Raw genomic sequence first — 23,429 nt, forward strand, 5'->3', positions numbered from 1 at the left:
GAGGCTGCAGGTAGAAGACAATTGCAATTACTTCAGAAAGGTGAAGAGAAACAGATGCTTTAACAACCCCGGGGAGCACATCTGATGGAGGCAGCTGCAGTGTTGTCATATTAATGTCTATCAGTAAGACAATCCTCTGTATGATAAGAAGTCATGAGAAAATAAGTTGTCACCCTCAGTGTTGTGACCCTGACAGCATTAACAGAGCAAACCTGTCTCAGTTGCTGAGTCCCATCAGCTAGGCAACAAAATTGAAATCAAGGTAATAATTATTCCCTAAAGTAATTTTTTCCCTTAATATCAACCATTCCTTCAGCTAGCAAAAACCGACAGTCTTTATTTTCTGATTGTACTTGTAATTTCTCTTTTTCCAAAATACTGTCTGTAGAATTTTTTCCCTGCTGATGATAATATGTTAAATATGATCAAATTTGCTCCAATTTGCATGAGCACAATAACAAATCATGGCTTTCAGCCACGACTGCACTGTACATTTCTGCACAATAAATCTTCCTCTCTCACACACAATTTTCATGCTGATGATGCTTCCTGAATGCTATGCAATGTCAGACAATCTGTAAAATGGCTATTAGGGAGCCCTGGTTATCATTCCAGTAATTTCCTATGTGGGACTGGGATGGGAATATCTGGCAATATTTGATTTTGCAGCTATCATGATATCCTATCTTGCCTATCCCCTTGAGGCTGTTGTTATTGTCTGGAGTCATCCGCAGGCAGTCTGGTACTGCTTGCAAGTAGACAGCTCTGGGATTTCTTTGCCTTTCACACTTTGAAGCTTGGCTTGAGAAAGCTCTGCTTTCATCCATTTCTCCCCCTTAAAGCTGTTGTCAGCTATCATTTGCAGTTCTTTGGTTTGATGGTAAAGCGCGAAGGAATGCTGCAGCCTTATCTTCCCTTGACTGGACTGCAGTCCTAATGAGCTGGAAGTGATATATTCCCATTAAAATCTCATTGTATCCTCTTCTGCCTGGCTTTCCTGATGTTTAGCACTACCAAGGCAGTGTGCAGGATTCTCACAGGACTCTGTGTTTCTTTCTGCTCTGACTGTGAGCACTTCTCTAGTGGAAGATGCTATGAAGTGATGCCCAGCCGCCGAGCACCTTAAACAGGGTAAGGTGAATTGTACCAAAATATCTGTATCCAGGGAGAAGAGTTTCTCCCCATTTTGATCCACACATCTTTTGTGCCCTCTGTTCATCTTCTGGATCCAGCTGCATCCTCTGCACTGGAGATTATTGATACAAAGGTAAGGAAAGTACAAACCAGGCCTTGCAGGGCCCACAAAACAAGGCACAAGGCCAGCATCAGGGACACCATGATAATCGTGCTGTTTTCTGTGCCTAGTCATTGGGTATTTGTTGGCCATCGCTGCCTTACATCTCCTTGTGATTTACAGGGGCCTGTCCCTTTCTGTTGTACGTGTACAGGGAAGATATTCACAGGTGTCTGAGTCCAGCAGTACATACTGCTCATTAATGCCATTATTTGCTTCCCAAAAAATCCCTGCCTACTTTTAATAGGAAAAACCTCTAGCTACACATCAGGGCTGGCATTGCTGAATGATCTGAGATCTGCTGTCAGCTTTGCCAAACTTTTGCTGTTAAATAGTGGAAAAGGCAGGTAGGTAAGTACTTTATATTTTAATGCTAAATTATATTGATAGCTAGTATTTTCTATTGTGGTTGTCTGAAGTCAGATGTATCTGAAAATGACTGGTGAGTGTAGATCCCTCTGATTTGATAGTTGGTGTCCAACAGTCCTGTGAATCTAGAAGGTCTTATGCTTTTCAGTGACATCAAAAGTTGCTTCAGATCACATCCTTTCTATTTTGGGATTTCCCCATGACTAATATGAATGGGGTGATAGTCTTCTGGTACAAGGAATACAATGCAAATTCAATGTCACCAATTAGGTCAAGAACATAAAACTGCTGCCAAAACTGCTGGAGAATTATGCAAGGGGAGAATTTTTTTAATGGCAAGACTCAATTAATGGGAGATTTTTAGCTGTCAAGTCATAAAGAGTAAATTATAGCCTCATTTCCTCTATAATTGATAGAGAACAAATTAGCTTGTTTTATGATCTCTGGTTTATAAGTAATCGTTTTATTTCTGCATACCAAGTTAGTTATTATGGGATTATCATCTTCTATGGTGTGGATTGCAGCCACAGTCTAAAAGTTTCCTTTTAAAGGAAACTATAATGTCCTAATCTATTTTTCTGGCATTATATCATTTATAGACAAAATGAACAGGATCAAACTATAGTTGAAGAATCATGGCATTTTTAACTAAAGGAAATGTTCCTGATGAAAACACAGATTTTATTAGCAATACTACAATTAAATAAGCCATTATCAACTTCCTACAGATCTCCTAAGAGCAGCTCTCTTTCATTCTGGAGCCCAAATTACGGAAGCAATCTTCATAAAGGCCACTTCCCCAGCTATAGCGCCTGCTGTGATATGATTCATGCCTTTTGTCTTCTGCTTGGAATTTGGGGATGTTTATGAAGGACTGTTATAAATACTGCATCTAATTCCTCTTTTCACAAGATGCTTTATTCACAAGAAAAAAAAAAAAAAGAAAGAAAATCGCATCACATATGTACGTCATATAATTTCCATTCCCACTGCCATCTGGCACTATTCTTGTTGCCTCCTCCATATACATATTGAAAGGATGTGAGACCAGTGCCAGGCAGACTCTCTGGAGCACACGTTTCAGTAATACAGCTGGGAGTTTCATGGGGCACAGGCACGTTTGTGACAATGAGTCTGTGTAAATGTGCATTTGAAGGCTGGAGCTGGAGTCATATGTGCTTGGGAGCAGAAGAAGTAATGCATAAGAATCCCACTTTCCATGTGATCTAGCACAAAAGTTATGAAAGTGAACAGATTAAATATCCCAGCTGTTCGTACAGTGTTCAGGCTTTCATTTTCCATAGGAAATTGTGTCATAGGTACCTGGAAAGTACCTGGAAAGTACCTGGCTGTTGATTTACCCTAAAATGCTGTCTAAAAATGCATGTCAGTTCTTTTTGGCATGGCAACTACTCTGAGACAGCAACTGCCATGTAGTAATTGCAGGAGGATCATTTTTCAAAGAAAAGAGTTTTTCAAGGCTAAAATATGATCTGCAGGATGATCAGTGCAGACCCACTGCACTCATCTTGCCTGCTTATGGTGGAGGGTGATGATGATGGTGGTTGCATTCATATTCAAGCAGTCTATTTATGTGAACCATTATGCTAATAAGTGACAAAATTATTGGTTATGAAATTCAGATGGGCCTCCAAATACAAAGCAACTGTGGTCATGTGACAGGGGAAAGGGAGGAATTTAGGAGTCAGGGATTCCTTGACTCCACAAAATACTTATCTGAAAAGCTAGAGAAGAAATTTGGCCATAGATTCGGGGAGCTGATCCTTTTTTAAGGTATACATTGTTATAGGTTACACTGCTATCATCCTTTCTCCCTGTCCATCCTAGAATAAACTGACTTCTAGCAGCTGTGACAGGATTGGACATGCAAAAATAATCGTCAGCAGACACATCCAGTCATTCATGGCCTGCGTCTGCTCCCTGGGCTTCTGCCTCCCCTGATGGGCCTGGGGCTCTGTAGCCTTGACTTGGAAAGGCAGTTCAGAACCGGGCAGCTGTAGCCCAATGGCTCTGAGGAGTGCGCATGAGGGACCAGGACCTGGAAGGAGGTATTTAGGAGACGCAATAACTGCTTCAGCATCATGAGCAGAGCCCAGCTCAGAATTGCTGTCGAGTAGTCACTGCCTGGAAGTGCAGTGTTTGCTTGCTCCCAAGGGCTGAAGTTTGTTTAAGCATGTTGAAACAGTGTCTCTAGAGCCTGCGGGGAAATGAGCCCCAGCAAACAGTGATATGGAAGGAGCAGAAAATAAAAGCAGTTTGTGGTGTTTTGGTGTTTTTTTTTTTTTTTTTTTTTTTTTGTGTGTGTGGTTATTTTATCCTCCAGCTGAATAAAGGATAAAGTGGGTTATTACACATCCTATTTCATGGTCTGGCATTAAATCATTAAAGTGATTTATATTTGGGAAGGGTTATTTTTAATCAGATGGGAACAAATTAGCCAAACTGCAATAAACAAAACAAAAACTCATGAGTAATTCGTATTTAATGAGTCAAAGGCTCAATTCTCTGGGGCTTTGTTCTCTGCCCTGAAATCCCAGAGAAGGACACAAAGCCCAGTGGTAGTTCTGGGGTTCCTCTATCTGATGTGTTAATCCTGGATACATAGGACAGATACAACAAGAGAATCAAAGGCTGTATAATTCCAGGAAACAAAATGAAGCAAATGTGTCACAGTGAGTTACATGACCCTAGCATCCTAAAGCAGCACTTGGGATTATCAACTACAAATGAAAAATAAATGGAATTATTTGAACTTCAGGATGTACTTCTGGAGAGCTCACCACGCTCAACTTCTTTGGCTGCAGGCTCCCCAGATGATCAATACCAGATTTTGAGTGCTGCTCTGACAGTGGCTGTGTGGCATCTCAGGACAGGGTGCTACCATGGGGAGTGAAACCGTGCCTGACAGCATCTGGCATTTTCTACTGATTATGAAGGGAACTCTGAGGACTGATTTACAGCAGAGTCCTGTTTCTAGTGGGCTGGAGGTAGGTTGGTTGGTTATGCAGCTGTAAAACAAATTTTCCGTTCATCAGCACTGATGTGAGCAATAAGATCTGTCTAATCTGTTCCATTTCCATCCCTGAAGCTGCCTGGCAGTAATAGTTCCCTGTGAACTGGATAACATAATTTTTATGCAAACCCACTCCTGACCTCTCTTTATGCTGCAGGAGTTATGCAGCTCAATGCACTCATTCCTCTTTCCAAAATGACTTTGAAGCACTAAGGCATATCGTTTCAAATAGGATAGGAAAGCAGAAAGCTCCCACTGGTAAAGTAAAGAGAGCTGAATACAGTCTCCTCTTCTGAATTGCTTTTAAGAGCTGTGCTTTCCCCTGGTTTATGAAGGGAAAACAGAGCGACTTCAAATGCAGATGATGCAACACTGCCTCCCACTGCTGCATCCCGTTCCTCTGATGCCTCAGCCATGCTTCTGCCGGCACAAGCCCACTGCTGCTTCGGTGGGAAGGCAGTGGGGCACGACAGATAAATGCTGGGACCTTTCTCATTTTGTTTTCCATGCTATTGCTTCTACATGCCCACACGGATATATCTAGGTCCTTGTGCTGGGCATAAGTCTAAACGCTGCTGGCAGTCTTCAGAGCAGGAGCTGAAACTGCCACCTCCCTTTGTGGAGAGGGGGTTACAATGAAGCTATTCCAATTAAAATTCTCCAAAGGACAGTACAAGACAGTGTTTCTTAATTTTTTTTTTTTTTTTTTTTTCCTAATCAAAGGACCATTCCATCTCCTAGGAGAGCACATGCACGGAGCACCCTCCACACTGCTGCCAGCAGTTTTCACATATAAATAAAAATCTATTACGTCACATGTTGTATATTTGTGTGGTATTTCAGTCCTGGAAGACCATAAAATTTGAGCATGCGGCCCTTGACAACTTTTAGTTTTCTTTTGATTTCATAGGTGGGTTTCCAGTGACATGTGAGGTGTAATCCCTTGTGTCTGGTCTTTCTTTGATGAGGCTGCCTGTTCTTTTGATCCAGCGGGATGCTATTCCTGGCAGTCAACAACGTAGCACTCATTAATCAGTTTTGAAACTGTCCAGTGTCTTCTCAGAAAGGGGGTTGAAAAGACAAACTGTTGGGATAATTACATTTGTGAGTTGCAGTGGGTTTTTTTTCAGCCTCCACCTATCTCATCTACGCAATTTCTGCATTTTTCTGCCTTCGCTTCTCCTGCCATAAGGGACAGCAAAATGAAACGAGCAGCTGATGTATATTTTTACAGAGCTCGGGAGTGCGGAACGCCACTAACTCAGACCTTTCTTTTGGGGCTGAGGCAGGTTGCATCCAGGATGCTGAAAAAACTCCCCGGTATCTTGCAGTTGTAGGCTCGTGATTCATCCTCGGGCTGCGTGCAGGGGCAGGGAGCGAGCAGAGGAAATCCTTCCTCCGGTCTCCCGGTACGTGTGGAGCAGCGCGCAGCCGGGGCCAGGCCGGCGTGCCCCCGCTGCCTGCAGACACGGCCTGCCCGGCATCCCCGCCGAGCCGCGGGGCTCCGCCGCCCGCTCCTTATCTGCCGGCAGAATGGACACCTCCCGTGCCTGCAGGAGAGGCTCCCACTTCCTCCAGGCGCTCGGCGGCTGGCCCCGTGTGTCCGTGTGTCCGTGTGTCCGTGCTCCTCAGCACGGCTCCGGCGCATGCAGAACGTGTGAGCCCCTCGTGTCTCCGCTGAGCGCGCTGGCTGTACGCTCTGCCGCAGGGAGATCTTGTTCCTGGGTGTTAAATAATCCTGGCCGGTAGTATTGATCTAGGAGAGCAACCTGTGGGATATCTACCCAGCGTCGGCAACACGAATCCCTCCTCTGAGTGCCAGGAGCTGTTGCTCTTTTGCAGCAGACTTGCTGTGTCCCGGGGTGTAGGGGGTCTGTAGCAAACCCTCGGGCTGCCGCGGGGTTTGTAGAAGTGCTCGCAGAAAGAAGGAGCAGATGCGTAACGACCAAAGCTACGGATTTTACATTTGTGTTTTTCCCCACTCCAAAAATGGAAAAGTCTGTTCAAGAATCCTTAGTGGCCGACTGTGCTACATGAGGTGAAATTGACAACAGCAAACCAGCAAGCGGTTGTTCGGAAAGAACGTTTGGAAAATGTAGAGTGGATCATAAAGAGCTAAAAGAGGAACATCAGCTACCTCTGGCATGCCAGAAGCTGAAGGCCCCTCCAGGCCCTGACCATGGAACAGCATGCTGCTAAATGAGAAAGCCCATCATCTTTCAACAGCAAAAGGCAAACTCCATTCCATAGCAACCACATTATGTCTGATATGCTGGAAAGGCAGAATTCATTATGAGAAAAGAAAGCTGTGCCTGGCTTGGAAACCTGAAACTGCCACTCTGACTGTGGGAGATCAGAGCAGATGCCATTAGAATAAGATGCTGTGTTACAGAATTGGAAGGAGGTGATCATTTGTGACCATTTTCCTCTCTAGGGTGAGGAGTAAAGAAGAAGGAATGATTTTTGTCATCCTCTGATTTTCATTAGTTTCATTTGACTTCTGATTGTCATTTGTTTAAGTTTGGTAGTATTTATTGTACATCTCTGCTGCATTGTGACAAGGCAGATAGGCAGCTGAATAGCGCTGTACCTTAGTAATCTTCAATTATAGTTGTTATTTTAGTCATTCCCTGCAAACAGAAGTGGAAGGTTCAACTGCCTCTTTAAAGAGTTGGGTTGGGACTGGAAAATGTTCAGAGCAGGATGTCAAAAGTGGTCAAAGCAATGGGGCTTCTTCCCTACAGTAAATAAACAGTACAGTTCTTCTAGCTGGAATAGAGGTGACAGTGGAGAGAGGGAGGCAGACTCTAAGTGCCGGAGCAGTATGGAACAGGAGAGGGTTTTCCTCATCCCTTCCAGTGTGAGCATGAGGGAAACCAGTGGGTAGGAAGTTTCAGGGCAAAACCCAAGGTGATTCATCAAAAGTCTATGGGCTCCGTGAACTCCTTGCCACAGGAACTGGAGGGTGACAAAGGTCTTCATGCATTTAATTCTCATCAGAGAAATCGGTGAGGGGCTGGTAAACACAAACACAGCCCATATGGTCCAGGCAGTCACTGCCCTGCAGGTTGTGACTGGTTGGCAGGATGTTCTGGGCAGTATCTCTACAGGCATTTCCTTGCTTAAATATTTCTCTAGGTATCTACTTCTGGTCATTGTCAGAAGAGTATAACTGATATTTGATTCAAGTTGATATGGTTTTCATATCCTCAGAGACTTGGCATACAAGCAGTGACTATTTAAAAAAAAAGGGTCAGAAATCTCCAGTGGATGCCTCTGTCCTGCCATGTTTCCTGTCTCTTGTTTCTGTTGCAGCTCTGTTGAGCTTCCTCACTGTGCATGTATCTGTCTCTCCTCAACTCTAATCTCACACAAATTCCACCCTCCATGAAGGAAAATCCAGGTGCAGAGTGGGATTAAGCCCCTCCACAACACAGCCTGTTGTATAACAGAGTACCACACAGGTAGAGGGCATATTCTGCTGGATTTTGCACCCTTAGGGTCTGGTCCAGTATTTGTACCGTCGCCATCAAGAGTGAAAGAGTCCTTTCCAGTAACTTTCTTTTCAAGCTTATGCCAGAATTTCCATTTGTTTAGTTCTCCAGCTTAGAGGCTGTCCCATATCCCTGTGCTGACCTTACATTTAAAATGTGTGTAGCCAGCTCACAAGTTTTGCTGAACTTGGTTATTTCTTGGTTATCACATCAAAATTCTGAATTATTCCACTGGGATGCTGACAACTGTAGTTGGTTTACTTATTATGTGTCCTTTCATTTGCTTATCAGCTGTATTTGGGGAAAAGAGGGTTTTGTACAGAATGTTTCATCCCTGGCTGCAGTAGGCTGGAACCTGATCCTGCTCACGTTAGCTCAGGAAGCCATGGGTTGGGGTTACACGTTTGTACAGAGCCCGTGAAGGTTTCCCTGTTTTTGTGACTGTGTTGCCCTCTGCTGACTGGTAAAGGTTTGGAAGATCCCAAAAATCCCCGCAGAGCAGCTCGGGTGCCTGCAGGCATTCTGCAGCTTATACCAGGGTGTATTTTTGACCTGGGATGTCAACCGTGCTCTCCTATCTAAGGTTAGCTGTGTAGCCGTAGTTAGGAATTCCCTTATAATTCAACAAGCTGAATATCCCCCTCCACCCCTGTTTTCAGCTTAGCTGATATTTTATTTAAGTTTTGATTCGAATTAACAAATAAAAATTAAATTGACAAAGCTTTGAAACAGGCTCTTTATTACCTGTGAACAGTGTCTAATGCCTCTGTCATCAGCCGGTTTAAGAAAATCACAACATGACACACTGTATGGAGGGGAGGTAGAATTTGACAGCAGAGCTAGTTTTACACAAGAGCTAGTTTTCAAGGACAGGAAAAGAAGATGGCAAATATTTGAAAATAGATACAAGTCTGTGCAAAGGGAGAGATCCATCAGGAAATGTAAAACTAGAGATGATTACATACTCAGGGCATGAACCACTCCAGACTCATCTTCAGAATTGAAAGAAAACTCTATTACTTAAAATGTGCTCTTTCTTACAATCCCTAAAAAAGCTGTTGCCCTGGACCCTGATCCTTTCCCAGGAGGCGACTGAGGAGCAGCATTTATTGAAATGTTAAAGGAGAGATTTGTGTCAGGTGGAGAAAGAGTAGCCTGCCCTTTGGCATGGCAGGTTCCTATCTCAAACAGAGTCTCTCACATAAAAATTGCTTTGAATAGCTCCATCAAGATTTCAGCAAACTCTTGTTGATAATGAATACCTCCTATTTGTTGTCAGCTTTGAGACTTAGGATTGAAAAAGCAGAGCCTAAGCTGGAGGCAGTATTTACTTTATTTACTAGGGCTGAATGCAGTCAGCAAAAGGAGATTGAATGATGCTTGTAGACAATGTAACAATACCCCAGGCACAGATGCCCTAGATCTGACTTGCAATTCCATCCTAGGTCATAGTTCTTTTTAAATCATCCAGGCTCAAGGCAGGCTGAGCTAGATATGTAAGACCAGTTTAGCCAGAGAGCTAACATCTTGGATACATTAAAAACACCCTAGATCCCTGCAGAAACAACTATTAGCTCAGATAGCATTATTCATACTTTCAATTTAATAAATCTGTGCAGGGAAGTCTTTCAGATTTAGGCAACTATTTTTGCATTTTTATTTGGTTATCAGATAGTTTATTGCTAATGAGCACCATATTTTGAAAACTTTTAAAAGCAAGTGCAACTGCACAGCTATTTGATACCAGAGTTGCTCGTTTTTATGAATGCTATAAAGTTCTACCCTAACAGTATTATCTTTTCATGCATGGCTTCATCTTTTTATATGTGATTTTGAAATGTAGAAGCAAATCTAAATGTAGATCTGTACAGTTTCATGCAATGTTATATCATACCCTGATGCAGCAGCCCATCAATGCAGGCCAAGGCTCATACCTGCCCCTACTTACATCAGGATCAGCAGTGCTGCAGCTTTTTAAAGCATGAGTTCTTTTTCTGTGAGCATCCAAAACATGTGGGTGAGCCCATGTATGATGATAGGCCCAAGCCTGCAAGATCAAACTTGATTCAGTTCTACAAGCTCTTAATAAAAAAAGGAGAGAAAGTTCCAGGGAATCTTTAACCTGTGATGACAGAGGAAGAGGTGCACTTTCATAAACATGAACTGACTTCATTGTCGGTTTAATTAAGGGAACTCATTTAAATATGACTCAAAGATTCGTACTCTCCAGATGAATATTGACACTTGTGGCAGATTTACTCCTTATTTGAAATGTGGTTGTCACTAATTGCCTGCATATATTGTGATGACTTCTGATTATGTCGATAATGTCAAAAGTGTTTTTGGGAAGAGACTTTCTCAGTTGTCACTCATTAAGGACAAAGCAGATGTCACTGCAATTAGGAGCTATACATACTGCTCCTTTTTAAGAGCATGCTCCTGCTCAGGTTTGTTTATTTACTTCAAACCTGATTTCTAGCTGGAGATCACTTATGGGATAAGGATCACTGCCAGGTGTCCTCTCGTCTCCTGCCCTGAGATTCTTTTTATAAATACTAATGCTCTCCTTATTGGAAATGAATAATATTCCTCCCAGAAAATGGTCAGTCCTTGGGAAGGAATACCTCAACAGTATATACACGCTTTTTTTTTTACTGGCATATGCACTGTGGTCTCTAACTGAATGACACAAGTAAATTTTCATCAGATTAATACTGGATTTATTTTACCTCATCCTACACTTCCCTTCTAGTTTCTTTTCATATTCTCTCTTTTTTTTTTTTTTTTTCCCCCCATACATACTATATTCTCCCATGCTGTTCTCGTATCAGCACACTCTCCTGGGTATGGGTCTCTTCCACCTTCTTTCTTCCCAGGAAAAGTGGCCATTACCTCCATCAGGTACCACCGCCCTTTACAGGTGTCTGGACGTGGTCAGCATCCTGAAGTGGAGATGTGGTTAGTGAGAACAGTGCCTGTGAGGAGCTGTGATAACACATCTACGCATACTTTTGGGTGTAAATTATGAGGCAGCAATCAATGTGGCAAAGGATAAGGCCTACCAGGTGAGATGAAGAAAACTTGAGCTGAGGCTTGCTGGAAGCTAATCACAGAATCACAGAACAAGCTGAGGTGGAAGGGACCCAAAAGGATCGTTGAGTCCAACTCTTGGCCCTGCACAGCGCCATCACCAAGAGTCACACAATAAAATATTACTTGTCTTTTGAATCTCTTGGATTCCTAATTCCTTTTGTCTGGTTTCAGCCAAGTTTGATACGGAAATAGAAATCTTAAATGTCTCAAGTACTCACCTGTGTCACGAAGGCAGCGGCCAAGTACCCCGTGTGCCCTCCCCCAGAAGCACAGGTAGGTGAGCTGACTTGCACTGTTAGATATCAGAGAAGCCACAGGGTATCACAGCAGCCTGGTTGATCCCCACACAGCCCATGGGGGTCTTGCTCTTACAGCTGCCCCAATTGCAGCCGCATCCCTTATCACAGGTAACCCAAGCGGGTGGTGCCAAGCCGGGGGAAAACAGGCTCCAGCAGCTCCAGAGCCAGAGGCTGGTGCTGTTACCAGGGTTCACCGGAGATACAGTGAGGGGGGCTCTCCCTGTGCAGGCTGTGAGGTGTCCAGCTGGATGGCAGTCACACCATTGTCTCCCTTTGAGGGAGGACACTGCCAGTGTGGGGAGCGCCCCTGCGTGTCCCCAGCTGTGACGATGAGCCCCACGTGAGGGGGGCTGCATGGGCCCCCTTGGGACAGGGAGGCAGAGAATATCAGAGTTAACAGGGCAGTGTTTGGACTGCAGCAGCACAGTTTTTAATCCCAGTTTTTCCCAGATGTTTGAGAAAGGTTTGCATCAGTCTCATTTGCAGGAGCTAGGAGCTGGTAATTCACTGGCACAGTAATCCTTTTTCCTTAAACACAAACCCTGGAAACAGTGAAGCTGACATTTCCTACAGCATTTTTACAAAATTCATAGAGCCATAGCAATCCATTCGTTCTTAGGGGCTTAGAGCTGAGTTTGGTTAAATACAATACCCAAGGACAATAGGTCAAGCACCTGAAATGAAAACATGTCCATCTCTGAGGTTAGTGCAGGAAAGTGCTGTGAAACAAATATGTGCTGGGGGAGGAAAGAAAGTAAAGAAACAGGAGGGGGAGAAAATCCCCTTTCAGTCCTCCAACCCTGTCTGTAGGACTCAATTATAAATGTGTTTTTCACAGAAAAGCAGATACATCATAGTTCTAACTTTTTTCTTTCTTTCAATTGCTTCAGAGGCCGCACAGTCTCATTACAAAGCAAAGTCAAGCGCAAAGGGCAGTGTCCAAATGGAAATGTCCATAGCAAAGGAGGCTGACAGGTGGCCTGCCCTGTGGGAGCCTGTATAACTGATGCTTGCAGGAAGCCCTGGAGCAGCCTTCTTCCTCTGCTCTTAGGGAAGCCAGAAGAGGATTCTTGCTTCTTGACTGTGTCTCTTTTCTCTTGCCTACAAATCCTGTGGAGGCTGTGGTAAACCCCAACGAACCATCAGCCCTGCACAGGCAGATGGGCTGTGGACTCAGCTAGCCTCCTCTTCCTCCACTCACCCCTTCTTTAAACTGCAGTCCCCATTGCCAAGGGGTTACTTTCAGCAAGAACACCCCAAATTCTGTGATGTCTCTGCAGGTGAACTCAGGCTCGGGGAAGTGAAACCTTGTCCCAGCGGAAAGCAAAGTGGGAAAATACCTCAAACTCTCCCCAAATCCCACGGGGCATTTGGCTGTTAGTCCCAGTTGTTGAACCCTGGGCTTTAAAGTGTGAGAATCAAAAGTCTGACAGCCTAACTGGGTTATTACTGGATGGTGCCATAAAGCCAGGGGAGATTGGCAGATAAGAAGATGATGGCACATAAGAGGTTTTAATATAAGTGCTGTATAAATAATGGGCCTTCTTTGAATCTTTTCAGCTGTCTTCAGTATGCGGAAATCTCTTTTAGGGCTGAGCTCTGTTCTCACTGCTGCTTCTCTCTGTGGCTGCTGGACTGAGCTGCCCTCAGGAGAGAATCTGCAGCCAATGTCACTGCTGCTTATGGGCCTGCTAAAGCACTTGCTGAAGGATTTGCTTTCCTTGGAGCTTGTCAGAGTCACTGTCATAATTTTTCATTCTTCCACTTCATTTGCAATATCATTTTCTGGAGGAGCATCCCTGCCATTTTGGGCTGCTGATAAGCCCCACTGTCAGTCATAGCTGCACAAAGCTCATTATTCTGCATCCACATGAGTGTCAGTTTCCTTTGCTTTCCTGGTTGTGGCTGTATTGCTGTTGTTTCCCTCCTGGTCCTCATTTGCTGCTGTTTTCCTCCCTCACATAGTTATATGCAGTGAGTTTTCCCTGAAAATTACCTGGTGCTGCTTTTCCAGCAGTTGAATGACACCGGTAACAGCAGCTCTACTGTAAACCAGCTTCTATTTTCTTTACTGCTATTATCTAAACATACACTGAGGAAAAACTAGCTGATACCATGATAAAGCTGAGCCATTCCTGTTTTCAATTTATTCTTGATTTTGACAGTTCCCAACTCTCCCAGGAGGAGATGCAGAGAAGGGCTCTCTGAATGGAGAATGGAAATCTGTAGAACTACCATTGCTCCAGCAATGTTCAGCCAGGGCTTGGCCATGTTTATTGTTCCCTGGTCACAGTTTACAGTGCTCCCTAAGCTGTGAGTTTTCAAAACAAGCAATCCAAACAGAAACAGAAAATAATGTTCTTGTAAAAACCTGCTCTGTTCTTCTCCTCTCTCTGATTTATCACAAGTCCAAACAGTGGTAACTGGTGAGAACAGGGTGTGGTTTCCTACTGCTGATTTGCAAAGCCATGGTATAAATCAGACCAGCAGGCAGCTGAGGAGGATATCTTTGGGTATGGTTTTACAGCTGCTTGGTCTGACCACTGCATTGCTAGCAACCTCCAAAATGGGAATGTCCAGCAAGGCTGGCAAGGTCCATAATCCTCTGTAAAAACACCTGACTGCAGTGTTGTCTTGTATCCAACCTGCCTAAGTCCCCTGGACAGGCCTGACTCCCCCACAGCACAGACACCTTCAAATATAAAGCTCCAGTTTGGAGTGCATCTGGGCAGCAACATTCAGAGAACTGAAATCACAGGCTTTGAGAGAGCTGTGACACGTCTTCAGCCCTTATTTTGGCTAGACAGAAGAAATGCACAGCCATAGTCTCCTTCCCACTGAGAATATGCTCCTGAAAACATGAGCACTAGCCATGCAATGGATAGGGAAGCAGTTTTTCTCATCAGAATTAATGAGCAGGCAAGTGTTGGAAATTATCTTGGCTGCTTTGTTTAGAGAGAGAGCACTCAAGCATTATCCTTCATTTCTGCCTTTCATGCTGCATTGACTTGACAGATCTTGATTCATCTGAGGAAGATGACGCTGAAGGTGGCTGCTCAGAAAGAGGCATCAAAAACACAGTAAAAGATGCTGGGTGTTCATTCTCCTGGATAAAGCAGCCAGGAGAGTGGATGTCTTGTGTCCTCCTCAGGTGATGACCTGGACAATCCTGCTCCAGAGTTTTCATCCTCCGCATAATATTACTGTGTTCTTGTGGATGTAAGGTATGTTTCTTAGCTCCCTGACACATCCTCCTCCCTTACATTAATTCTGAGGGAAAAGCTGGTTCATTATCCAGTGAATTCAGTCGCTTTACCAGCCAAGCTGAACACTCGATGTAAAACTTTTGAGAGGATTCTTGCTGCTGCTTTTTAATAGTCACATCTTCTTTCTCCTCTCCCTTCTCCTCAGATGAATTGAGAGTCGATCAAGGTAAAGGATGGAAAACACAGTAATGAGGATGGTTGGTAGAGCCGGGGCTCGAATGATCCCTGTGGATCTCTAAAATGATGTAAGTTACAGGGACAAACGGGTGCTTCTGGGCTGCCAGAGGAGGGCTGGGTGCATGCTTATCAATAACTTCATGTGCTCCTAAATTTAGGTCCAGGTCCCTCTTCCTACCCATGCTTTCTGGACAGGGTGTATCTCTGCTTCCTGCACAGGCAGTTTTTCCCTGTTCCTTCGTTGATCACACAGGATGACTCCATTACGTGTCCTTTCTTTCTGCCCTTTTCTTTCCTCTGTGTTCCTGGGTGGCTGAAGGAGCAGTGTGGCTGGTGTGAGATCTTACCACAAGTCAGGGCTATTGCAGCCCACAGCCTGCAGCCTGTTCTGCTGCCGATTTGTGGAAGTCCAGCCACTTATTACATTGCACAAGGACTGTTTTCCTGAAAAAAAATTCTGGAAATTTAAAAAATTGCACCTCAGTTCCCTAAGCCAGCCTGTAGTGGGAGGGCAGAGTTTTCAGACTCAGGCTGTGTTTTCACAAGAGACTCCCACTGGGCATCCTTCCCTCCACCTGCTCCTCCCCAGGTCGATCCTTGGGCAGCCCTCCAGTCATGCACACAGGAAGGAGCAGGGATCCGGCCTCCTTTGTGTAGGGAAGGTTATCTCGGTGATCAGCTGCATTTCAATGAGCAGAGTGCACGATATGCTGAGTCAATCCAACCAGCTCTGACAAAAGCTGAAATCCTTCCCTTCCCTCCATGCTCTCCTTTCCCCTTACCCTTCCTGCTCTCCCCACTCCACCTCACTTACCAATGCTGACACTCACTGAACTCCTCTGTGAGGCACATCAGTTTTCTTAATTTTTTTCCCCCATTTTCTGCCAGTCAGTCATCAACCTGGCAGAAAAGGAACCACCTAAAACCAGCCTGGCTGTGTTGCCAAATCAGCCCTCAGCCCATCCTGCTGCTGCCTCCAAGGGTCTTGCCTCCTGCCCTCCATTCCCCAGTGCTGTGCTGCAGCACTGCTGCTGCTCCAGTTCAATGTGCCAACTCAGGAGAAGACCTTTGTTGTCCTGCTGGTTTTTTGCAGTGCTGGAGTGGCTCAGAGCAGCTCCAGCAAGTGCTGGGGCCACTATGAGGAGAGCAGGAATGCAGCCCTGCTATGTGATGACAGCTGGAGTGGTTTGAGCCGGGTAAATGAAATGAACTGGCTCCAGTGTGGGTTCAGCAACCAGCAGGGCTGGGGAAATGAGGCAGGAGGCTGGGACTGAAATGTGGGGGAAGGACTGGAGAATAAGACCTCCCACCCACGGTCAGTAAGGTGCAACTTGGGTGCAGTCTGTCACCTGATGGCAGCAGCCCCATGTGAGTAAGCAGCCACCAAAGCTCACTCCAGGCTCAACGCTGGAGCTCCTTGTTTTCCTGTTCTGAACTCTGACAGCCTCTAAATCCCACCACTAGCAGAGGATTTGGAGGGAGGTGGTTCCTCTGCAATGTGACCATCCTGTTGTCTTGAGTGCTGCTCTTTGAACGGGTACTGTTTAGATCTAGGCACTCTTGATAGTTTGTGGCTCAAAAGGCAGCAGATGCAGGCAATCTGCAAATAGGCTGCTGACTGTGAATGTGCAGTTACACATAGGTGTATGTACACATATTTAGATATGCAACTGCATGAATCCATGGAAATCCATGATCTACAGAGAGTCACACTATTTGGGCTGCCTCAACAGCTGAGTTTGTCTCAGTTGTAACATTTCTTCAGCACAAATTGGGGAAAAAACCCGGACTGGATAAATATTACTTAAATTGTGCCATGTTTTCTCATGATGATTAGAAATTATGCAGATGAAAAGACCCCTTGGTCCAAGTAAATGTGCTCAATTATATTTATTCAGATAGCAAGTTGATGTGCTATGCAAGCTGCCATTTTTATCTGACCGCAATTACTCTTCTTCGTGGTTGGGATTCCTCAGGTCTCATGGGACAGATTTCTTCCACGGTGTCATTCGCAAGAGCTCACATCAAACCACTTTATCATCTGTCTGCAGTGCTTCACTGCTGTTATCAAGCGCTAACACAGCTCAGAGAAGCAACTATTGTGATCCCAGAAGATTTTGAATTCATGGCTTAAAATAATCCAGCCATTTGAAGAGTATTTGAAGTCATCCTCACCAATTGGTTGTACTCCACTCAAAAATGAGCAGGTTACTGTTGCTGTTAGCGTGCCTAATGCAATGCTTTTGCAGGATTTTCAGTCATTAGTGACTTGAGTGTTGAAGATAGCCCTCGTAATTTAAATGAAGGAGAAATCAGCTTCATAGACTAACTATTTTCCTGGGCAAGACTCTTTGCTTTACAAGATAGATTTGCCCTGACTGCAGCCATTTATTTCTAATTAAATTGGCCAGCCAGTATTCACAGATGAGAGAATAAGTTGGTTTGGCTGTAATTTACATAGAGCTCCCCTACATCTTTGCAGTGCAGTTTTCTTTGGAAGGCTGTGTCAAGCCAGTCTCCCCCATGATGAGAAGAGCAGCAGTCACAGACAGAGCCAACTTCTCAGTGTTTACTGGGACACAGGATTTGTCCCACTTTAACTACTCTGATAACAGTTTAAGTGACCCAGTCACCGCTTGTGTTAATGGAAAAGTGCCTGCGTTGTTACAGCTATTCAAGACAAGGAGATACCTAAGTCAGTATCAGATAGCCTCATACTGGGACAAGTATGTCAGCACTCAGGTTTTACCCAGTGTAACTGAAGTTTAAGATGGAATTTAAATAAAAATAGCTGCTAGGACTACTGTAATTACCTAAATTAAAAAACAAAACAAACAAACCAACCAAACAAAAAAAACCCACAAAAACCCGAAACCACAACAACCAAAAACACAACACAAAAGAATATATACAAAATCAAAGTTTCAGCTGCAATGTTTTTGCTCATAAACTGTGCAGGCCAGACCTGGAAGGCTAAGGCAAAGTCCCCTTGGGAGACAGCCCAGCTCATTCAGTCAGAGCTGAGCACCAGGCAACAGCATATCTGTGCCCCCAGGCAGCAGCTCCTGTCCCTTCTGCTGTGCCCTCGGCAGTGCTTGCAGCCCAGGAGCTTCTCTGTGGGCCCTTCCTCATGCAGACCCAAGCTGCACCCTCTCTGGTACAAAAACCTTTTAAAAATCTTCTGGAGCTAATAGCCTTAATATGATGTTGCAGCTTTTGCAGCTTTATCTAAGCAGAGGAGAGGAGGCTATTTTTTCCCCTGACTTTCATCATTCCCAGATAATCTGCAAAGCTGAATGCCAATTGTGTCTCTTGCTTATTTCTGCAGAGAAATGAGCCTTATGCAGCTTTCTGGCATCCCCGGCTTTGTATTTATCACTAAGTAAACAGAGCCAGGAGCTGCCACGGGCACAGACTGGCTGTATCCATGCTGCTTGATCCCAGTCCCCCATCTGGTGCCCTTGTGGTCCTAAGACATTTGTATTAATGCAGAGATGTTTCCTTTTTTTTTTTCTTCCCAACTTATGTTGCCTGAGCAAATGTAAAGCTGTGCAACAGCCCAGAGGAATGGTCTTTTATTGCATGAAAGAGGGTGTGGGTTGCATGACTTGGAGTGAAGCTTGTGGCTGAAAAGCCTCCTGTGACAGAGCTGGCGGACTGCGTAGGGTGAAGGAAATGGGAAGCACTGCAGTCCCATCTCTGTGGCTTGCTGGGGACAATCCCTCCTGTATGCCACTCCACAGGCTGTGCCCAGGCACTGTCCTGCCGTGCCAGGCTGCACGGCATCGGCCTTGCGGCACACTTACAGTTAATCAGCATAGATGATCACCAGTCCAGCCGGTTCCCTGGTCCCACCATGTCCAGCAGCACAATCAGAGCCTGTTACCTCTGCTCCTGAATCCAGGAGACCTGTAACTTGGATTGATTCGCTAAATCTACCTAGATGTTTGTTTTACTTGACTAACTGGAAAATTTGCCCTACTAGAAGCAAGCAAATTGCTAAAAGCAAGTAAGCAAAAAAGCATAACATTCAACTGAACTTCATATTTCTCTTAAGCTATCATTTAACAGATGCAGATTATCGAAGCCACTGGATGTCTACAAGAGCCACTGAGGTAAACTGGTGCTTGTTTAAACACCAGGGATGAAGCCTGGATGTGCAGCAAAAGGTGCCTCCAGTGTGCCCACCATCCATGATCTTAACGATAGGGAGGGAAGTCCTGGGAGGGGGCTTGACAGGCCAGCCACGGCCAGGGCGTGTGGTTATGTCTTTCCCCAGTTCCATCAGGGCCCTATCCAGTCCAGTGTGCTCCAAGGCAGGCTGTCCCTGCCCTGGGACAGGGCCTCCTCACTGCCTTCTATTTCCAGGTCTATGTGTGAGGCTATTCTGCCACCTCTCTGTAGCTGCAGCAGCTTGTTCCTAAACACATCAACAAAGCGGGTTCGGCTTGAAACTGCTCTGCCTACATGTATAAAAGCCATCCACTCTTCAGTTTCTCATCATTTTCTTTTACTCTTTACAGCACAAACAACTATTCTTTTGTTATGTCTTCTGCTTGTTGGAGTTGCATAAGAAATCTTTCAATGAACATTTGTATAGGCTAGAGATCTCTCTTCCAAATGTTGAAGAAAAACAAGTTTATATGAATTATCTACAGCAGTTCTGCACAGAATCTATAAATAAATTGAGGCCCACATTCTACAGCTAAGTAACTTTTAATTAGGTGTGATAACAGCATGAATTATCTTTTAGAGTGCAATAGTTCCATAATCAGAAGTCAAAGGAAGGTAGCAATAATTGTTTGCAAAAATGATTGAGGGAAGCAACTTGATGCTGGCATGTATCTGGGTTTTTTCCATACAATGGATATTTTCAGGCTGATTAATATTTGGGGTAAATTTGGACTTTCTCTGTTATTGTCCCTGTTTTAATAGAGCCAGTGGGTCCTTTCAAAGACTGATGTAAAAGAGGGCAGTGAAAGCCTGCTAAATCCCTGTCATCAACAGCTTCATGGTAATGCCTTTGGACAAGACAAATGGCACTGCTGCTGTCTGAAAATCAATGGCTGAGGAGCGGGATGGCTTCTTCCACTTCTTCAGAATCCCCTCTCCTTATTTTAGCCACAGATAAGATCAGGGCTTGACCATAAACAATATTCTGAATTGTGAGCTGGGGTGCAGCCACATCTCCTGTCCTGCCTGCTTTGCTGGGAGGCGGGAGGGTTCACGTCCCAAACCAGCGCAGATAAACCAGCCAGTGCCTGGTTTGTCAGGGTCCTCCTTTGTGCTGGCCAGAGAGATGCTCTCAGTGACTTTACCAGCTAAGATCCTTTATCTTCATTGTCTTTGTAACTGAAGCGTAGCATTTAGGCCAGCGTGGGGTGGCTGGGGGCAGGGAGCAGGGGGAGGAACACAGCTTTATTCAGCAGGAGGACAAACCTTAAAGGAAGGTCCTTTAAGGATAAGAGACACCCTTATGGTGGCACAGGGATGGTACTTGGCACTTTAGATTGCAGACAGATGCAAGCATGGTGTGTTTGAGCACAGGCAGAAATAAGGAAGTTATTGTGTGCCTGGGAAATAAGGACATATCCTATGACAGTGACTGTCCTGCCGTATGAGGCTGCAACGCCAGCCTGACCGGACAGGCGCTGGGAAAGCGAGCTTTCCTCAATACTGTACTGAATCCCAGCTGCCAAAGGGCCAGGCTGGCACTGGGATGCAGATAGTGGACATTTCTTCCCGTGCCTCCCTAGACTCCTGGGCACTCTCTGTCTCATACCTCTGTGTAAGCTGCTGGCTGCTCTCCCGGTGTCTCCAGGCGTCACTGCGAGTGCTCCCAGACAGGAGGATCCTGTGCATCATCTGGCTGGCCTCGCAAACGAGGAATCCCTTCATCACCCCTTCCTGAACAGATCTTCATGCATTTGCCCAGAGGACTTCATAAAAATTAATTGAGTTGCCCAGCATTAAACACAGACCATAAACCTCCCATCTGATCTCGTGCCTGCTGCCGATTTTAACAGCTGATCGAAACAATGAGCGCTGCCTCACCGGGCATGTAACAATGCCCGCAGAGAGAGCGGTAGCGCGGGCTGTAGGTGTAGATAAGGCTGTAAACGCAAAATAAAGATCCTCCGCCGGTACCACAGAGCTCTCTCTGCTACGGGAGTAAAACCCTTGGGCTGCAGTCTAAGCGTAGTAAAAATGACGGAGATTACCCTTCGAGTTGCAAGTTTTGCTGAAAAGCAAATCTGTGTCTCTGCTCGCCTATTTATTTATTTATTTCTCGATTATCTTTCCACTTTTAAAGTGAAAGAGAAATGAACTCGGAGCGTGGGAGAGCAGGCAGGCGGGGAGCAGAAAAGCCACGCCACGGGCGAGTCCCGTTTCTGCCTGATGCCATCTGAGGCACCGAGACGCAGTGACGGTGACCCCAAACATTCCGCACCTCCCCCGACACCCCCCAACCAATTAAAAAAAAAAAAACAAACCAAAACCAAACAACAACAACAACAAAAAAAACCCACAAAACCCCCCCCCCGCACTCCATAACCTGCTAACCTACTAACAACAACCTACGTGCTTCCAGGGCGCTAACCTGGGGAAAAAAACCAAAACAAACAAACCAAAACCAACCAACCAACCAACAACAAAAAAACCCACAAATTAAAAAAAAAACCTCCCCAAAAACCCCAAAAAACCCCAAAACAAAACAAAACAAAAAACCCCAACACACCAAGAACACCCAAAAACAAGCCAAACCAACAAAAAAACCCCAACAAAACCCCAAAACAAACTAACAAATAAAACCCCCAAACAAACAAACAAACAAACAAAATCCAAACCCAAAACAAAAGAAAAAACAAGAAAAACAAACAAAAAAAAACCCACAAACAAAAACCACCAAACAACCAAAAAAAAGGGAGAAAAAAAGGAAAAAAAAAAAGAAAATAAAAACAAACAAACAATCAAAAAACCCCACCAAAACAAACAAACCAAAAACCCCAAAAAACCCATCCAACAAAAACACACAGCCGGGCAGCGACAGGAGCGCCCCACAGCCGCCTCCGAGAACTGTCTCCCCGTGTCCCCGTGTCCCCGTGTCCCCGTGTCCCTGTGTCCCTGTGTCCCGGTGTCTCGGTGCCGGTGCGCAGCCCGCGGGCGCGGGCGGAGCGCGGGGCGCGGGCGGGCCGGCAGGGGGCGCTGCTGCGCGGCCGCCCCCGCTATAAAAGCGCGGCCCGCGCCCGGCGCGCGCCGTCCGCCGGGGCCGGCAGCGGCGGCAGCGGGAGGAGAAGAAGGAGGAGGAGGAGAAGGAGACGCCGGCACCGGGGCAGGTGAGCGCCGCGCATCCCGCGGGCAGCCCTGCCCCGCGTCCCTGCCCCGCGGTTCCGTGCTCGCCGCCCCCGGACGCGGAGCGAAAGCTCCGGGAGATGGGGATGGCTCCCGCGCGGGAGGGGGGTGGCGGCTGCTCCTGCGCCCCTGGTGCGGGCAGGAGATGGGGGAGCGAGCGCAGCTTACCAGGGTGGATAATATTTGTGATGAAATCTGTCCAGACAAAAGTTCCGGGGATGCCAATAACCGGAGTGGCTCGAGCGGGCTTCGCTGCCCGTGCGCGGGTCGGAATCGCCAGCTGCACGGCGGCAGCGTGTCAGCGGGGCGACACGGCCCAGGGAAACGGGTCACGGCGGGGCTGGGGACCCCGGGACACGGGCGAGCGGAGGGCTCAGGGTAGGTGCCGAGCTTGCCGGCAGCCCACGGACGCGCAGGGCTGAAATGCTGCTAGTACACTCAGCGCCGTGCGAGGCATATAACAGCATCCCACTCTTTTTCCGTAAAACGATGGAAGGTAAAGCAGCTACTGTGAATAAAAAGCAGCGTTTTTCTAGGAAGGGAGAACTAAGCGTGTGGAAGATAGGGCAGCGAATCCAGGTCTTCCTACTCAAGTCAAATGCTTCTGCTTGAAGAGCTGTTCGTTTAGGTCGGTCGTTTCCAACTCTGTTTAAATGAGTACGGGTACCTTTTTCCTCTTTCCTTTCTCTCCCTCTCTATCTTTGTCCCTGCTTCTTTCTCCCCTGTCCCCATCACCCCCTCCCGAAGGTACACAGTGCGAAGGGGGCTTGTGTGCCCCGGCACCAGGCTGTACCGGCTCCCTACAGGTCCCTCTGCTAGGGAGCCAATGGTCCCTGAGTGCCCTGAACATGAAAAGAGTAAGCCAGCGGGAGCCTTGACATTTATCATTATATTAAAAACTGCAAAGGTAAAAAAATAAACCAAAAAATAACCCAACCAAAGACAGCTCTCTGCAGGTCAAGCATTAGAAATATTTGTTTATACTAAGGTGTCGGTAGCAAAATCATTTGCATGTCAAGTGTTTGCATGCAGGTTAACCTTGCAACGGAT

The 23,429-nt window shown here is 45.8% G+C and overlaps 1 protein-coding gene and 1 long non-coding RNA gene across 2 annotated transcripts in view; one reads left to right on the forward strand and one right to left on the reverse strand.

Moving 5' to 3' along the window:
* Nucleotides 1-11,028: 11,028 nt before the first annotated feature.
* On the reverse strand, nucleotides 11,029-11,619 carry LOC120765518 (uncharacterized). Its single transcript, XR_005704441.2, has 3 exons — nucleotides 11,503-11,619; nucleotides 11,254-11,365; nucleotides 11,029-11,133 (listed from the first exon to the last, which is right to left on the reverse strand). It is a non-coding gene; the product is annotated as an uncharacterized LOC120765518 (long non-coding RNA).
* A 10,675-nt stretch (nucleotides 11,620-22,294) lies between these two features.
* The window catches only part of MTUS2 (microtubule associated scaffold protein 2), a 273,696-nt gene continuing 272,561 nt past the window's right edge, over nucleotides 22,295-23,429 (forward strand). Inside the window, exon 1 of the mRNA XM_040057241.2 lies at nucleotides 22,295-22,363. The gene's annotated coding sequence lies outside the window, so the exon portion shown is untranslated. The remainder of the gene's footprint in view (nucleotides 22,364-23,429) is intronic.

Source organism: Hirundo rustica, chromosome 2 (assembly GCF_015227805.2).
Source record: "Hirundo rustica isolate bHirRus1 chromosome 2, bHirRus1.pri.v3, whole genome shotgun sequence".
NCBI classification, from domain to species: Eukaryota; Metazoa; Chordata; class Aves; order Passeriformes; family Hirundinidae; genus Hirundo; species Hirundo rustica.